The 16,489-nt window shown below is 43.9% G+C and overlaps 1 protein-coding gene across 7 annotated transcripts in view; it reads left to right on the top strand.

Moving 5' to 3' along the window:
• The window catches only part of DACH2 (dachshund family transcription factor 2), a 653,893-nt gene that overhangs the window by 575,243 nt on the left and 62,161 nt on the right, over window positions 1-16,489 (top strand). The gene's annotated exons all lie outside the window — the stretch shown is intronic.

Genomic DNA, 16,489 nt, shown 5'->3' with positions numbered 1-16,489 from the left:
GTTGGGCTTGGCCCCTTAGTTCCAGTGAAAGGAACTCTTAAGGCGTCAGCATACCAAGACATTTTGGACAATTTCATGCCCCCAACTTTGTGGGAACAGTTTGGGGATGGCCCCTTCCTGTTCCAACATGACTGCGCACCAGTGCACAAAGCAAGGTCCATAAAGACATGGATGAGCGAGTTTGGGGTGGAGGAACTTGACTGGCCTGCACAGAGTCCTGACCTCAACCAGATAGAAAACCTGTGGAATGATTTAGGCCGGCGTCCCAATACTTTTGGTAATATAGTGTATATGTGTGTGTGTATGTGTATATATATATATATATATATATACAGTGGAACCTCGGATTGCAAGTAACACGGTTAACGAGCGCTTCGCAATACGAGCACTGTACTTTTAAAAATCGGAACTTGGTTTGCGAGTGTTGTCGGGCAAAATGAGCACGATTCAGGCCAAAGCGGTGTGCAGTATCACTTTTGGCCTGAAGTCGGGGGGGGGCGGAGCCAAGCAGAGCCGAACATCACGTTCGGAAATGCACGGAAAGGCCCGAGTGCAGCACATCTGACCTCGGCAAATCTCGGGTAGGAAGTCTTTCCGAGGTCCGCCGAAGTGTCCTCAGGCCTTTTCGGCCGTTTCCGAGGCTCTCCGGTGCCCCCCCCCCCGCCTCTGGCCGCAAGCGGTATTGCATCCCATTGAAGTCAATGCAGAACAAATTATTTTCATTTCCATTGACTTCAATGGGAAAACTCGCTTTGATATGCGAGTACTTTGGATAACGAGCATAATCCTGAAACGGAATATGCTCGGAATCCAAGGTTCCACTATATATATATATATATATATATATATACATATACACACACACTCACTGACCACTTTATTAGGTCCACCTTGCTAGTAGCGGGTTGGACCCCCTTTTGCCTTCATTCTTTATGGCATAGATTCAACAAGGTGTTGGAAACGTACCTCAGATTTTGCTCCATAGTGACATGATAGCATCACACAGTTGCTGCAGATTTGTCGGCTGCCCATCCATGACGCCAATCTCCCCTTCCCACCACATCCCAAAGGTGCTCTATTGGATGAGATGTGGTGAGTGTGGAGGCCATTAGAGTACAGGGACCTCATTGTCCAGTGGTGAGATGATTGGAGCTTTGTGACATGGTGCATTATCCTGCTGGAAGGAGCCATCAGAAGATGGGGACACTGTAGTCATAAAGGGATGGACATGGTCAGCAACAATACTCAGGTAGGCCGTGGCGTTTAACCACTTGCCGCCCGCCCACCGTCAAATGACGGCGGGGCGGTGCAGCTCTCGTTCTGGGTGGACATCGGGCGAGCAGCGCGGTGATCGCGGCCACACCGTGTTGCGGTCGCGTCTTTTTAACCATGCGATCGGCTGCGTCCAATCACAGACGGTCACATGTAAACACGGAGATAGCGGTAGTATTCTCTCCTCGCCTCACACTGACTTACCAATTCTCTATGCCCGAGAAGTAGGAACGCTCCAGCCACCTGTACTTATATGCTTAGTTCCCGGCAAAAGGTTTTTCCCTATGGTCGTGCTGCGGTGGTCATCTTTTTGGGGACCCTTGTGTGGGCTGTTCCGAGCTCGGATGGGATTCATCAGATTGATGGATAGACAGTGTCAAATTTTACAAACTATCTCTCTAAATAAAATCTATATACATTTTTTTTACATTCCACACTGAATATATTTATATCCTCTTTAACAAACGCCTCTGAAGAAGGGATATTCTCCCGAAACATGTCAGGCCAATAGAGGAATTTCATATTCATTCTCGAACTCGCAATATTGTATTTGTATGTGAAATCTTATTTTCATATGTGCTGTATCAACCATGACTAAGTTTCTGATACATGCTTTTTTAATATATTTTTCTAAACAAATGACATTTTTTAATATATGATTTTCTTATTGTTCGCCCGTAAAGTCCCACTGTAGCGGGGGGTACTTGTGTCCCTTCTCTAGGGGACCTCATACAAATGATGAAATACTGTATGTGAGGCCTTTTCCAAAAAAGACGTAATTTGGATGGGCGCATTTGCTGCTCTAAAGCCTTGATGTACCTTTCAGTATTGATGGCGCCTTTCCAGATGTGCAAGCTGCCCATTATATATACACTAATGCCTCCTCCCCCATACCTTCAGAGATGCTTGGTGCTAACAAACCCGAGGGTTCCTCTCCTCCTTAGTCCAGAGGATTCAGCGCTCATGATTGCCAAAAGAAATGTCAAATTTCGATTCGTCTGACCACTGAATAGTTTTCCACTTTGCAACAGAGTGCCATAATGCCATCCCATCTGAGTGCCAGAATGCCATCCCATCTGAGGGCCTGAATGCCATGCCATCTGAGGGCCTGAATGCCATGCCATCTGAGGTCCTGAAGATCACCGCCATCCAGTATTGGGTTTCGGCCTTCTCCCTTGTGCAGAGTTTTCTTTTTTCTCTCAGAGTTTTCTCTCTCGATTCGTCTGACCACTGAACAGTTTTCCACTTTGCAACAGACCATTTATGATGAGCTTTGGCCCAGAGAAGACAGGGGCGTTTTTGGATCATGTTCAGATATGGCTTCTTCTTCTATGACAGAGCTTTACCTTGTATTTCCGTATGGCATGGCAAGCTGTGTTTACAGACAGTGATTTGTGGAAGTATTCCTGAGCCCATGCATTGATGTCCATCACACAATCATGCCTGGTTTTAATGCCGTGCCACCTGAGGGCCTGAAGATCACCGCCATCCTTTGGGTTTTTGGCCTTGTCCCTTGTACAGAGATTTCTCCAGATTCTCAGAATCATTTGATGATATTAAGAACTGTAGACGATGATAGATTTAGAGTCTTTGCAATTTTATGTTGAGGATCATTATTCTAAAATTTTTGGATGATTTTTAGATGCAACTTTTCACAGATTGGGGAACCTCTGCCCATCTTTACTTCTGGGACACTGGGACTTTCCAAGATGCTCTTTTTATATCCAATCATGTTACTGACCTGTTGCCAATTAACCTCATTAGTTGCAAAATGTTCTTCCAGCTCTTCCCTGTTAGTACCACTTACTTCGCCAGCTTTTTGTTGCCCTGTCCCAACTTTTTTGAGATGTGTTGCTGACGTCAAATTCGAAACGACCTGACTTTTTCCTTAAAGTGGTCGTAAAGTCACATGTATTAATTACTTTTTTTGGTTCTCTCTGTTTTAGGTCCCTGTTCAGTACAGTGTGTGTGTGTGTGTTTTCCAAAAATTATGATGCTAAATACCTTCTTTGCAAATCCCCTGCTGTGCTGTCATGTGACCTCCCTCTGCTTTCCTTTCCGATGTGAGTACAGTGGGAGGGGCTGAGATTTCCCTCTAATGGAGGCAAGCTAATAGAGGGAGGTCACGTGTCTGCACAGCAGGGCTTTGAAATGGAGGTATTTAGCATTATAATTTTAGGAAAACACACACACTGTATCAAACAGGGAAATAAAACAGAGAGGTAATTAATATATGTGACTTTATTTTACATGCACTGGAGCAGCTACAGGGAATGGAATTAAACAGGCAGGAGAGGAGAGGGGCGGGGAGGCGATCAGCTCTCACATAGACTAGAGAAGAGACAGGGAGAGAGGGAGGGGGCGATGCAGAGATGCTGAGGAGAGAGCTGGATGACGAAGGCACGTAAACTGACCACGCTATCAGAGATCAGCAGCCATGATAAACGTGGTCAGTTTACAGAGGGGAAGACAGGAACAGACAGGATCAACCAGATATTGTAGAACATAGAAAGTGACAATTGACATGGCAAAAGCACTGTTCTATATCTTGTGCCTTAAAGGGATATTTCTTTTTTTTTTTAGGATTACAGCCACTTTAAAATTGTCCATTTTCTCAGTTTAAAAATTTGATGTTTTCTATTGTGAATAAAATATGGGTTTATGAGATTTGCGAATCCTGCCACATCAGTTTTTTTTTTTGTAGATTTTACACAGAGCCCCAGCTTTTTTGGAATTGGGATTGTAAATACAGCATATTTTTTTAATTATTATTTAATAGTAGTAATAATAATATAATAAATATATTGTTTATTGTACTATTATTACTGTATATACTATATAATGTTTTTATTATTATTGATATTAATATTTTTTTTTAGTATACTAAAATTACAATAAATATATTTATTGTAAAACTTTATTATTATCATTAGTATAATTATTATTTAGTAATAGCAATAATAATACAATAAAGCTAATATTTATTCTATTATTATAACTGTATTTATATGTATATATAATTATTATTATTATTTTTAGTATAGTAATAAAAATACAGTACAATAGATTTATTGTACAATAATAATTTGTACTATTAATATGATGATGATTATTATTATTTAATCCTCCTTCTAAAATGGTTGCTTCAAAGCCTTTAATAAATTGCATCAACGGCCAATTTCTCCAAACTGATAAGGAGGGGGAGAGGGGAGGACGGACAACACGCTACAAGGTTTTACAGTCTCCCGTTTAACATTCCACCAGCCCGACCCAATATAACGCTTTTATTAGAAGTGCGTTTTTATGATAAACGCTGCTAATGAAATACGACGATTTTACTCTTAAGTAATTTTGTAATTTATTTTGGAAGTAAATACAGTTGTGATTTAGAGCCGGTAAGAAGCATTAATCAGCCGCTCCTCCGCGGCCTGCGCTGACCCGTGTACTCCGAGATTAATTAGGAAAGCCGCCATTGACTGAGGAGTGGGATTGTGAATCGTTAAAGATGGAACTGGTTTGTTCTGGTGCTTTTCTCTCCGCTTCGTTATGGCGGGGTCCATTTTTACAACTCGAAGGGCCCATTAACGCTTAAGCGCTCCGTTACACACGCGGTAAACTGTGTTGCATTAAGGCAGCCCAATCCTTTTGACAGGCCATCTACATTCAAGTGGTGGGTTAACCAATACGTTATGTCATATACTATATTGTCATAAGTATTGGGCCGCCTGCCTTTACGCGCACATGATATTTAATGGCATCCCAGTCTATGTCCGTAGGGTTCAATATTGAGTTGGCTCCACCCTTTGCAGCTATAACAGCTTCAACTCTTCTGGGAAGGCCGTCCACAAGGTTTAGGAGTGTGTCTATGGTAATGTTTGACCATTCTTCCAGGAGCGCATTTGTGAGGTCAGGCAATGATGTTGGATGAGGTCTAGCTCGCAGTCTCCTCTCTAATTCATCCCAAATGTGTTCTATCAGGTTGAGGTCAGGATTTTGTGCAGGACAGTCAAGTTCCTCCACCCCAAACTCTCTCATCCATGTCTTTATGGACCTTGCTTTGTGCACTGGTCCAAATCATTTGGTGGATTGAGGGATTATAGTGTGGGGGTTGTTTTTCAGGGGTTGGGCTTGGCCCCTTAGTTCCAGTGAAGGGAACTCTTAAGGCATCAGCATACCAAGACATTTTGGACAATTTCATACTCCCAACTTTGTGGGAACAGTTTGGGGACGGCCTCTTCCTGTTCCAACATGACTGCGCACCAGTGCACCAAGCCAGGTCCATAAAGTCATGGATGAGCGAGTTTGGGGTGGAAGAACTTGACTGGCCTGCACAGAGTTCTGACCTCAACCCGATAGAACACTTTTGGGATGAATTAGAATGTACTTAGATTGTGCTTTTTTTCTTCCTTTGGATACACCACTCCTTGGATCATCTGCTCCATCAGGCTCATCCATCCATTACCTTTATCCCGTCTGTGGATACATGCCTGAATGACCTGCTGTTGGTTCAGAGGTCCATCACATCTGGTAAGAGTTTGGATTTGTTGGTGGAGGATCAGTCACTTATACTATACTGCAGATCAGAATTTTGTTTTTCCCTCACGAGATGTCCCTGCCTTTCCATTGAGGAGCATTTTCTGCTGCACCCATATCAACATATGAACTTATATTTTGCGCTGCACTAATCTGACTGTTCGATGAATCAGAACGTAGACTGCGAGCCAGACCTTCTCGTCAAACATCAGTGTCTGACCTCACAAATGTTCTTCTATAAAAATGGTCAAACATTCCCATAGACACACTCTCTTGTCTCTCATTAATGTGCGTTGGCTTTAGGCAGCCCATTGGAATGAATAAGTGCTGAAAAGTCCTGATGTGCTGAATGAATAAGTGCTGAAAAGTCCTGATGTGCTGAATATCGGACGTGGCCCCTTTTGTAATGCAACACGCAGGTGAAATTCCATAGTGAATTGGGGTGAAATTTCAAAAATGAATCCCACCACCATGCAGCTGTGCATGTAACATGCAACCCTGAAGTGTAAACAGGTCCAGAATAGGCTGCCAATGCACCACGATAAAGTACAGGAAGGTGTATTAACCTTTTTTTTTTTTAAACGCAGCACAGGGTATATCCGTTGGGGAGTGCCGTGCTGCATTGAGCTTCCTGCTACAATGTACTCCCATGCTATTGGCAGTTAATGGCCCCGCAACGCACATACAGCAGGTCCATTGCTGTAACACAGGCTTTTTAGCATACATTGCCAGGACCGCCGTTAGAAATTGTGGGGCCCCATATATCCTATCTGATGGAACCCCCCCCCCCCCTTCAATAGAGCCCCGGCATGGAGGTTAACGCCGCCTGGGTATAGAAGTTGTGGTGCAATGCATGCATTGGGCTCCACTATACAATACACTGGGGTGCCAATCACAAAGAATGGCATCACAACGTACCGTACATATCACAGGTGCATTACCATGCATTTTGGTGGCATGCGTTGACTTTTCTTTTTTAGCAGCCCAAAGGTGTTACTGAGCCCTGTGTAATGTGAAACGTACGTCGGCAAGATAAAGGGAAATGTTAATTTGAAAAAATGAACATGACCAAGTTCCCACCACTCTGTCATGTGACCAGTGCTAAGGTGTCTCCTTGTGTGGTCCCATCTGATTTAGAGGGCCTTCAAGACTGTTGGTGGGGGAGACTGTTCAGAGAAAGCCGCTGCGACTGAGCCGTCACTGGAGACCTTGTGACCAATTCGATAGTCATGTGAACAGGTTCTGGACCCTTGGTAATGCTTTCTGAACCCTTGATAACCGTTTTATCAAGATTATAAATCTGGACCCAATAACCTTGTATGTTGCCCTGTAGAGCCATTTAAAACACAGAACGATACCGCCCAAAACCGGCCACTTCAACCAAAACTGAGCAGATGTGACTGGTCAGACCACTTGCAGACTTTTATTTATTTATTTTTTAACCCGTGGTGGTGCGAAAAAACAAAACGCTTGTAAGTGAACAAAGTAAGGTGCATGTGAAAAACACACACACACGCACTTTTGGGTGTGTCCCTAGTCCACCTCCTGAAGAAGTAGGACCTTACCCTTAATTCTGGAAGGCTCCTGACAGGGGCAGGGCATACTCATGGTCCACCTAGCCAAAAGGCCTGGCGGACCCCCTCTCCTCATGGTCAGCCAAGCTACTTAGTACTAGGTGAGGGGTACTCTCAAAGAGAGACCAACCCTGTTTAAGAAAGGAAGGAACCTAATGACCAAACATCTTCTACCCTAGACTTCGGGGTAGGCCCGAGGACCAACATCCTCCATCCAAGTGAAAAGAAACACAGGCAAAAATGCATAGTGACAAACACATGGGGAGAAAAATAATTTAAGTAAATAACTGCATTGGCTAGGCTTTGTAGCAAAAATTGCCCCAGAATTAGCCAAAAGGCCTAGCCCGAAGAGGTGTGTGCAGAAAAAGCAACAGGTCTCTATCGGGCTGAACCAAGGAGTTCCTAGCTCAATTTTTCTGATTCTCACAGCTGTCTAGGTGCCTGCTGGGAAGATTTCCCCTTACTTCCTGTCGTGATGATGGGTATCACAGAGACAGGAAGTGAGGCTAAATCTGCCCAATTAGATCTTACAAAGGCTCTAAACTTTCCTCACTCTATCCAGAACCCAGAAAACTGGCTAGAAGAGTTTGTCAGATGTCTTAATTTTCCACCATCTGCCAAAAACTGAGAAGATTTGGATGGGCTTTCTGAAAAGTTTGAAGGGTGGGGGTGGGGGAGCTAAATGAGTCCCTTGGTAAAGCAGAAAGCACTAAAAGTAATTCCAGAATGTCCAAGATTAAGAAGAGCCGCGCAAAATGATACTGCATGGCTTGTTCGTCGAGAGTAAAAGGCATAAAGCTATTGATAGGGATTTGGCGTTCCGTCTCTACTTAGCAAAGTCTATTGAATAAGTAATAAAACGGAGCACTCAGTTTATAACAGCGAGTCTGCCATTTGCACAGAGGCCCCATCAGTCACTGTTAATAGGTTTTCAGAATTTAGGACAGAACATAATCCCTGAATGACACAGACGAGAAAGTCAAACAGCGATTTCTGCCACTGAACTGGCGCTACCGGGGCAAATGCAAGGGCTGGGGTCAAAACAACTTGGGTAAACCAGTTGCCCAAACTTTAACCCATACCTACCCATAAGCCAAATCTTTTGAATGAGGCACCTTTTAAACCCAACCTTAAACCTTACCCAACAAATAAATCTTTAACCTACCCCTACTCAACACCTGGAAGCTCAACAAGTTCCTCTTACATGTTCCACTAGTGGTAACAGATATCACTAGCACATCTTCGTCTTTCCTAGCTAACCATGAAAATGACCTTATTGCCCTCTCCCACAAAATGGGAAGCCATAAGTATTTTACGGGGCAGCCTTATAGCACATGCCTCTCACCTTTAATAAAACCCTTTCTCTGTTTCGCTGAAGTCCAATTTCTTGAATTAACTCACAAATGTTCCCAAGAGGCCTCAACCTACCAGTCAATTCTCCTTACATTAAAAATAAACTCTCTATGAGCACGGGCCAAGTGCGGTCAAGTTTTGGCCAGATCTGCCAATCTTATACAGAACTAACCATACTCATAAACTGAATCCCTCAAATGAACCACCTGTAAACCCAACCTTACCCTATACCCAATGGTGAAACCTAACCCTCAATCTACTCCTACTGATGAAGCAAATCCAGCAAATGAACCATCTGTAACCCAAGCTTAACCCTAACCCAGTGATGAGACCTAACCCCTAACCCACCTCTATTTAAAAAACAAATACTTCAAATGAACCACCTGTAAACCCAACCTTAACCCTTACCTAATGGTGAAATCTTACCCTCAACCTACCCCTGCTGATTAACTGAATCCACCAAATGAACCATCTGTAAAATCAATGTTCAACCCTTACGCTATGATGAGACCTAACCCTTAAGCCTCCTCTACTGATAAACCAAATCCAATCCTTCAAATGAACCACCTGAAAAACCCAACCTTAACCCTTACCCAACGATGAAACCTAACCCATAAACTACGTCTACTCATAAACCAAGTTCTTCAAATGAACCATCTGTAAACCCAGTCTTAACCCTTACGCAGTGATGAGACCTAACCCCTAACCCTCCTCTACTGATAAACTCAATTCTTTAAATGAACCACCTGTAAACCCAACTTTAACCCATACCCAACGATGAAACCTAACCCTTAACCTACACCTACTCATAAACCACATTCTTCAAATGATCCACCTCTAAACCCAAACTTAACCCTTAACCAACGATGAAACCTAACCCTTAGCCCATCCCTACTTATAAACCAAATTCTTCAAATGAACCACCTGTATCCTAACCATAACCATTGCCCAACAGTGAAACCTAACCCTTAGGCTCCCTTCACATTTAAGCTCTTTTCTTTTTTTTTTTGTTTGTATCAACACATGATATCAATGTGCATCAGCCAAAAAAGTTAGCTGCTTTTATTTTTCCAGCTTAGAGGCAACTAAGTTGTTTTGACTCCATGAAACATTTTTAAAAGTGTTTCTTTTTTTACCATCCTTCTGCCAGTCTACATGTCTCTCTGTACGCTCTGTAAACCTGCACACCAAAATGGTCTAAGATCCCATCTCTAGTGCTTCTCCCCTCTGTTATGTGCTCTGAGAAACTAGAGAAGGTCACCAAGGATCTCCGCCCTAAGTAAACTCTATGAACCTACAGCCCACAACTAGGGATGATCAGAATTTAGATTTCTCAGATTTCTTGCTTTTGCTAAAATCTAGTTGAAAAATCAGGACACCCTTTTGGTGAAATGCATTGGTATCAATGGGATAGGTACAATTAAATGCACATATTTCCAACACACCATGGATCTTCAAATTAACGTCCGAACATCTATTTAAGGTGATTACCTCACAGAGTCAAAGTTTCGGGGCCACGCAGGACCCTTCATCAGGCAAGTCATAAGTGCATACTGCAGTGAAAGAGCATTTAAAGTACCATCCACCAATCAGACAGGCAGTGTAAGGAGCAACCCCTGGACTCTGTCATCATATGATGTCATAAATCCAGTCAAAAGTACTGGAAAATAAATCCTAAACTGTAAATACCTATTTAATATGACATTTATGTAAACCATTAATAAAGATGTGGGCTTTGACAGATTCTAGATACTGTAGGTGCTTCAAACCATGTGAATGTCGGACATAGGGACGCACATCACCCATATGGACACATCAGTCAAATGAACCTGATTGAGGAGGTATGTGATCATCCGAGTCCAGCGTTACCTTTGCCAGGTGACTGGATTATCATCCAAAAGGAGCCAGCCTTGCAATCCACACATGCACACCCTGACTGCCCATATAATGGCAACTGAGGACATCAGATGGATGGGTGTGCCAATGCCATGGAAACATATGATGCCAGGGGGTTTCAGGCCATCAGTGGCCCAGCCATCTGGTGTCCTCAGTTGCCATGGTACCGGAAACCGTGGTGTGCATTCAGTATAGTGAGTGAGTGTTGTCACCCTAGGACAGGAAGTGTGTTGGTGGAACGATCACCGGGTGAAAATAATAGGAAAAAAGCCTGGGAAGAAAAAAAGAAAAACAAATGCAGCCATGCTGGTTTTTGGGTTTGGATACACTTTAACGTGGTTTCTGGTATTTCTTTAAGGGTACACTGGGCCTTTAATGGCTCCTGTGGATTAGGGAATCTCTGTTTTACTGTCCTGGACCTGTTTCTATACCAAAAATTGGCCCTCATTGGCTGGAAACACAATGTTGGATATTGAGGAACCCTAAACCTAATCTAGTTATCAATGAAGCCTTGTGATCACATGCATAGGTGTGCGCACAGGGTGTGCCAGGGCACACCCTAATCACCCTGTGTGCCAGGGACTTCCACCTGTTTAGACCCCTGATATTTCACCAAAGCTCCGTAATGCGGCTCCTGAAATAAAAAAAAAAAAAAAAAAATAAAAAAATTAAATTGTTGAAAATAAAATAATAAAAAATAAAAAAACTACCGACACCGTCCACTGCCCTACTGACACCAATCTCTGCCCTACTGACACTGTCCACGGCTCTACTGACACCGCCATTATATATACACACACATGCACACACACATATATTCACTTTGCGGTGCACACCCTAATGCAATAGGCTGTGCACACCTATGATCACACGGTTACATAGTTGATAAGGTTGAATAAAGACACCAGCCTGTCCAGTTCAACCTGTGTGGGTGTGTTTATGTCAAAATCATTTCCCATACACCTGTATATTGTGTTCATTAAGATGCCCATCTAAGAGGTTTTTTTTTTAATTTTCGACACGTCCCACTGACAACACCAATTGTGGAAGGGAGTTCCACATCCTTACTGCTCTGACAGTAAAGAACTCCTTACGAATGCAAAATATGTGTCCTCTCGACAGGTAGGCTTTGGCGCTGAGCGGTCGCATATTTCCATACCAATTAGCCGACACAGCTGTGCCGAGAGCGCTTAGTTACCTGCGGCTTATGGAAAGCTCCCAATCGCTCCTTGCGATCAAGAGCTTTCCGATCATGTGATCGCTTTGACAGCCAATAACGGCGGTCACATGATCATAAACCCTGCCCTGCCTCCCGGAATCTGAAACCTCTTTAAGGGTCGGGAGGAGCTGGCGCAAAGGGGTTAAGCAAATTTTGCCAAAATGTGCAAAATTCAGGTAAATTTCATCTATATATATATATATATAGTTTTAAAATTTAGGTGAAATAACTCCACTCATCCCTACCTGCAACTTGTGGAACTTTATGGCCACTTCTACACAGTGTGCGACAAGTCAACTTCACTCTACTAGGAATTCCACAAGCTCTACTTTCTTGTTATATAAGCAGCAGGCGGTTGGTTCAAGGTGTTCAGATTTGGGTAGACTAACCCTTTTAAGAATTTTTTCTTAAAAAAACACATTTTATTTTCTGCCCCTCCAGCAATCAAGCCAGCGTTCTCTCCTGCGGTCAACACACTCCAATCATGTGATCGCTGTGACAGCCAATCACGGTGTTCACATGATCATAAACCCTACCCTGCCTCCCGGAATCTGAAACCTCTTTAAGGGTCGGGAGGAGCTGGTGCAAAGGGGTTAAGCAAATTTTGCCAAAATTTGCAAAATTCAGGTAAATTTCAACAATATATATATTTTTTAAAATTTAGGTGAAATAACTCCACTCATCCCTAGCTGCAACTTGTGGAACTTTATGGCCACTTCTACACAGTGTGGGACAAGTCAACTTCACTCTACTAGGAATTCCACCAGCTCTACTTTCTTGTTATATAAGCAGCAGGCGGTTGGTTCAAGGTGTTCAGATTTGGGTAGACTAACCTTTTTAAGAATTTTTTCTTAAAAAACACATTTTATTTTCTGCCCCTCCAGCAGTCTAGCCCTCAAGCCGGCCTTCTCTCCTGCGGTCAACACACTCCGTACCTGTGCTCCCGCTACGTCAACTTGCACCACTTGGCCAGTTTTAATTGCTTTACCAATTAGGACTTTTCACGCTCGGCTGATGAATGGCTCACTAAAAGCGCACTTATCCGAAGAAAGGGGGGGGGGGGAGACGCGTAGCCACTGTTCTGATGTAAAAGAGCCATTACAAGATTGGAATAGATTGGCAAGCGGTTTATCATTCATCCACGCGAGCACGACGTCGGTCAGAAACAAAAGGTGATGAATTAGCTCGCCGGTTTCTCCCCACGTACGTAGAGATGGCAATGTTTTTTCCCCGCGACCAGCCCTCGCTATTAAAAGGACCTTAACGCGCGGCGTGACCTTGCTCTGCAAAACATGTTTGCTTAGCACAAAAACTTAATCATAAGAACTCCTAAGTGGAATCCTTCTTTTTTACGGCCCCCTTTTTTTTCCTCGCCGACGGGAATTTATGGTTTGCAGGACAGGTAGGATATGAACAATGGGCCAAATGGAGTCCGGGGTTATCTCATCTAAGTGAAAACGCTGCTGAAAATCGATGTGACCTCTTCTGCACTGTCATCCCAATTCCCACCCTCCGCGTCCTATTTGTCTTTGCCTGGATGCTCCGATCCGTGTGCTGTCTCGGCTCCTCTCTCTTGGGCCAGATTATCAAAATGAATCATTGCCCGCTCGCCTCTTATATTTCTATTTATTTTCCTGCTGCTGGCGAGCTCGGGTGAAATATGATTCTTTTTGCATTTGATTTGGGCTGCAGCCGCCAGCACCTAATTTCTTTGTGTGTCTCTTTGTAACTGAGAGTGATATTATTTTGAAACTTCAATTTAGTGTATGGAAACATTGCAGGCTGGCCGCCGTGACAACTCGTCCCCGCCATCGACAGTCATTGTCGGGATTAGAATTGACTACGGGGAGCTGCAGCCACTTTCATTGCAAGGTGGATGCTAACAGACTGTAATGTTGGCCCAGGATCTGGGTTTCCGTGATGGACAGAGGTCTCCATAAATAATGTTGAGTAGAAAGGAGTAAAATTGAGAATGTTTCCTTTATGAAAAATTTAGGTTACGGCAACATTTTGGTAAAATTCACTGGAGTTGACGGTGAAGGTGAACTTGAGGTTTTGTTGTAGTTTTTAGTAGGCCTTAAATAGCTGGGTGCTGAGATTGGAAAGAAGCCTTCACAAATGATGTTCAGTAGTAAAAGTTTGAATTTTTGCGTCATCAAAAATTGAGATTATGACAAAATTTAGGTAAAATTCACTGCAGTTGACAGGGGAAGGCAAATTTAAGTTTTTGTTTGTGGTTTTTAGTAGGCCTTTAATGGCTGGGTGCTGAAGCTGAAGAGAGAGGTCTGCAAAAGTAATGTTCAGTAGAAAATAGTTAAGTTTAGATTTTCCTCCAGGAATCTATCGGAAGTGCAGCCTGCAGGATTAGGAGCATGGACGGGCTCATTTGCCGGAACCCGACACACCCACAGTGGAGGAGAGACTCGGTTTTCGAAAGGTGGATTCGGATTATCTACCTCCCTTATCCTTTGTCCTGAGCCAATCATGGAAGCTCAGTATGACTTGTGGGCATTACCTAGGGCGGTCTGCATGCAGATTCAGTCTGACTAGAAACGCCCACTCCTCCAGAACAACGTCCACCCATTATGTAGAAATTTCCCAAGATTTCCCCATGAGCCCAAGATCCATCCCACTGCTTGCATCAATGTCGAGTGCTCTTAAGAGGAGTACCGAGGCGGGGTGCTGTGATGTTTTCAGGAAGCTATGTACAGCACCCTGTCTGCTCCTCCCACCAGCCATTATCTGCCTGCATTGCATAGAGAAGCAAAGGGAGGGCAAAATTGTTTAAATTTCATGCATATGAGCAGCACTGAACTCCCCCGTATTAATGCAGGTAGTCGTAGGCAAATATATTCAGCGTCATAACCATGCCGAACGTCCTTTTAACACCGCCCTCCCCCCCCCATACATTAGGCAACAAGGCAGAGACAGAGAAAAAAAGCATTCATTGGCAATTTCCTTTCTTCTTAAACTAGGGAGATCATTTTGAAGAGCGCCCGTTTAATGCACGCGCATGCAGCCGGTGACAAATGCCGCCATCGCTATGGATTCAAAATAAATACGAGCGAATGCAATCTGCCGCGATGTAGAGTCGTGTTCGCTGTCAGCAAATGGCTTTCTGAAAACATAATGGAGACGTCGGCTGTCTCTCAAGTGGCCCAGGAATTTGTCTGCGCCGTCCGCTCCGGTCGCGGCATTGAAGTCCCCCTCCGTCCTTTAATCATCCCCGGGCCGCGTTCAGAGCGGATTTGCGGCTCCCCTGCGGGAATTATAAAGGAGGGAAAAAAAAAAAAATGCAATTGTCCCGGGGTCTAATTGTAAATCTCTGAATTAATATGACAAGGGGTGTTTGAGGAATGGCGGCGTACGGACCGGCCGCGCGATTGCCTTTAGAAAACAAATGTATCAAGCGCGTAAAGCCGATATATTTGGAAGGAGGATTAGGAAAAGGCGAGCGTGGGGAAAATTTCCTCCAGAAGATGTTTTTATGGGCCGGCTGTATAGCGGCGTCGTATTTTAGAGCACTTTTTTTTTTTCCGCCTTCTTTCAAAAAACGAGCCGTTTAAGAGTTTCGGAGACTTTATTTCAGCGGAGTTTATGGGCCCTCTATGAATTGTGCTAGAAAATTGGACAGTTTTCAGATTGCAACTTTTTTTTTTTTTAATTGACTATCACTATATTTTCTAAATCGGAACTCAGTTTTTTAATGCTTTCGTGACCCATAAAGGCAGTTTGCCCAATGAGATCTCACGGAAACATTCAACAGCTTGGATAAGGTCACCCGATGTGCCAGAGACTGGGTGAATCTTACAAAGTAATTCTACACTATTCTATGCCAAGGGGCTCCAAACTTATCAGCACGAGGGCCACATGATATATTTTACAGATATTCCTGGGCTGAATTAAAGAGTCCCCCCCCTTTACGTCAGGTTCCCCAACAAAGTCCCCCTCACATCACGGTTCCCATAACAGGCCCCCCCCCATCTCAGGCTCCCCGTTATATTGTCCTTAACATGAAAGTCCCTCCTTACATAAAGGTCCCAATCAAAGTCTCCCCTTCATTCAGGGCATCAGGGTCCCCATCAATGACCCCCTTATATCCGGGTCCTGATTAGACTGCCCCCTTACATCAGGGCATTAGGATCCCCATCAACGACCCCCTTATATCCATGTCCTTATTAAACGGCCCCCTTATATCAGGGCGCCCATCAATGACCCCATTATTCCTGGATCCTGGTTAGACTGCCCCCTTACATCAGGCTCCCCATCAACGACCCCCCTTACATCAGGGCATCAGGGTCCCCATCAATAACCGCCTTATATCCTGGTCTTGATTAAACTGCCTTCTTACATCACAACATCAAGGTTCCCATCAAGGACCCTCTTATATCCTGGTCCCGATTAGACTGCCCCCTTACATAAGGTGGTCCCCATTAATACCCCCTTATATCCGGGTCCCGATTAGACTGCCCCCTTACATCAGGGTCCCCATTAATAACCCCCTTATATCCTGGTCCTGTTTAAACTGCCTTCTTACATCACAACATCAAGGTTCCTATCAACGACCCCCTTATATCTGGGTCCTGATTAAACTGTCCCCTTACATCAGGGTCACCATCAATGACCTCCTTATATCAGGATC

The sequence above is a fragment of the Aquarana catesbeiana genome, linkage group LG09 (genome assembly GCF_042186555.1).
Source record: "Aquarana catesbeiana isolate 2022-GZ linkage group LG09, ASM4218655v1, whole genome shotgun sequence".
In the NCBI taxonomy this organism is placed as follows: domain Eukaryota; kingdom Metazoa; phylum Chordata; class Amphibia; order Anura; family Ranidae; genus Aquarana; species Aquarana catesbeiana.
This window is presented reverse-complemented; position numbering and strand designations above follow the sequence as displayed.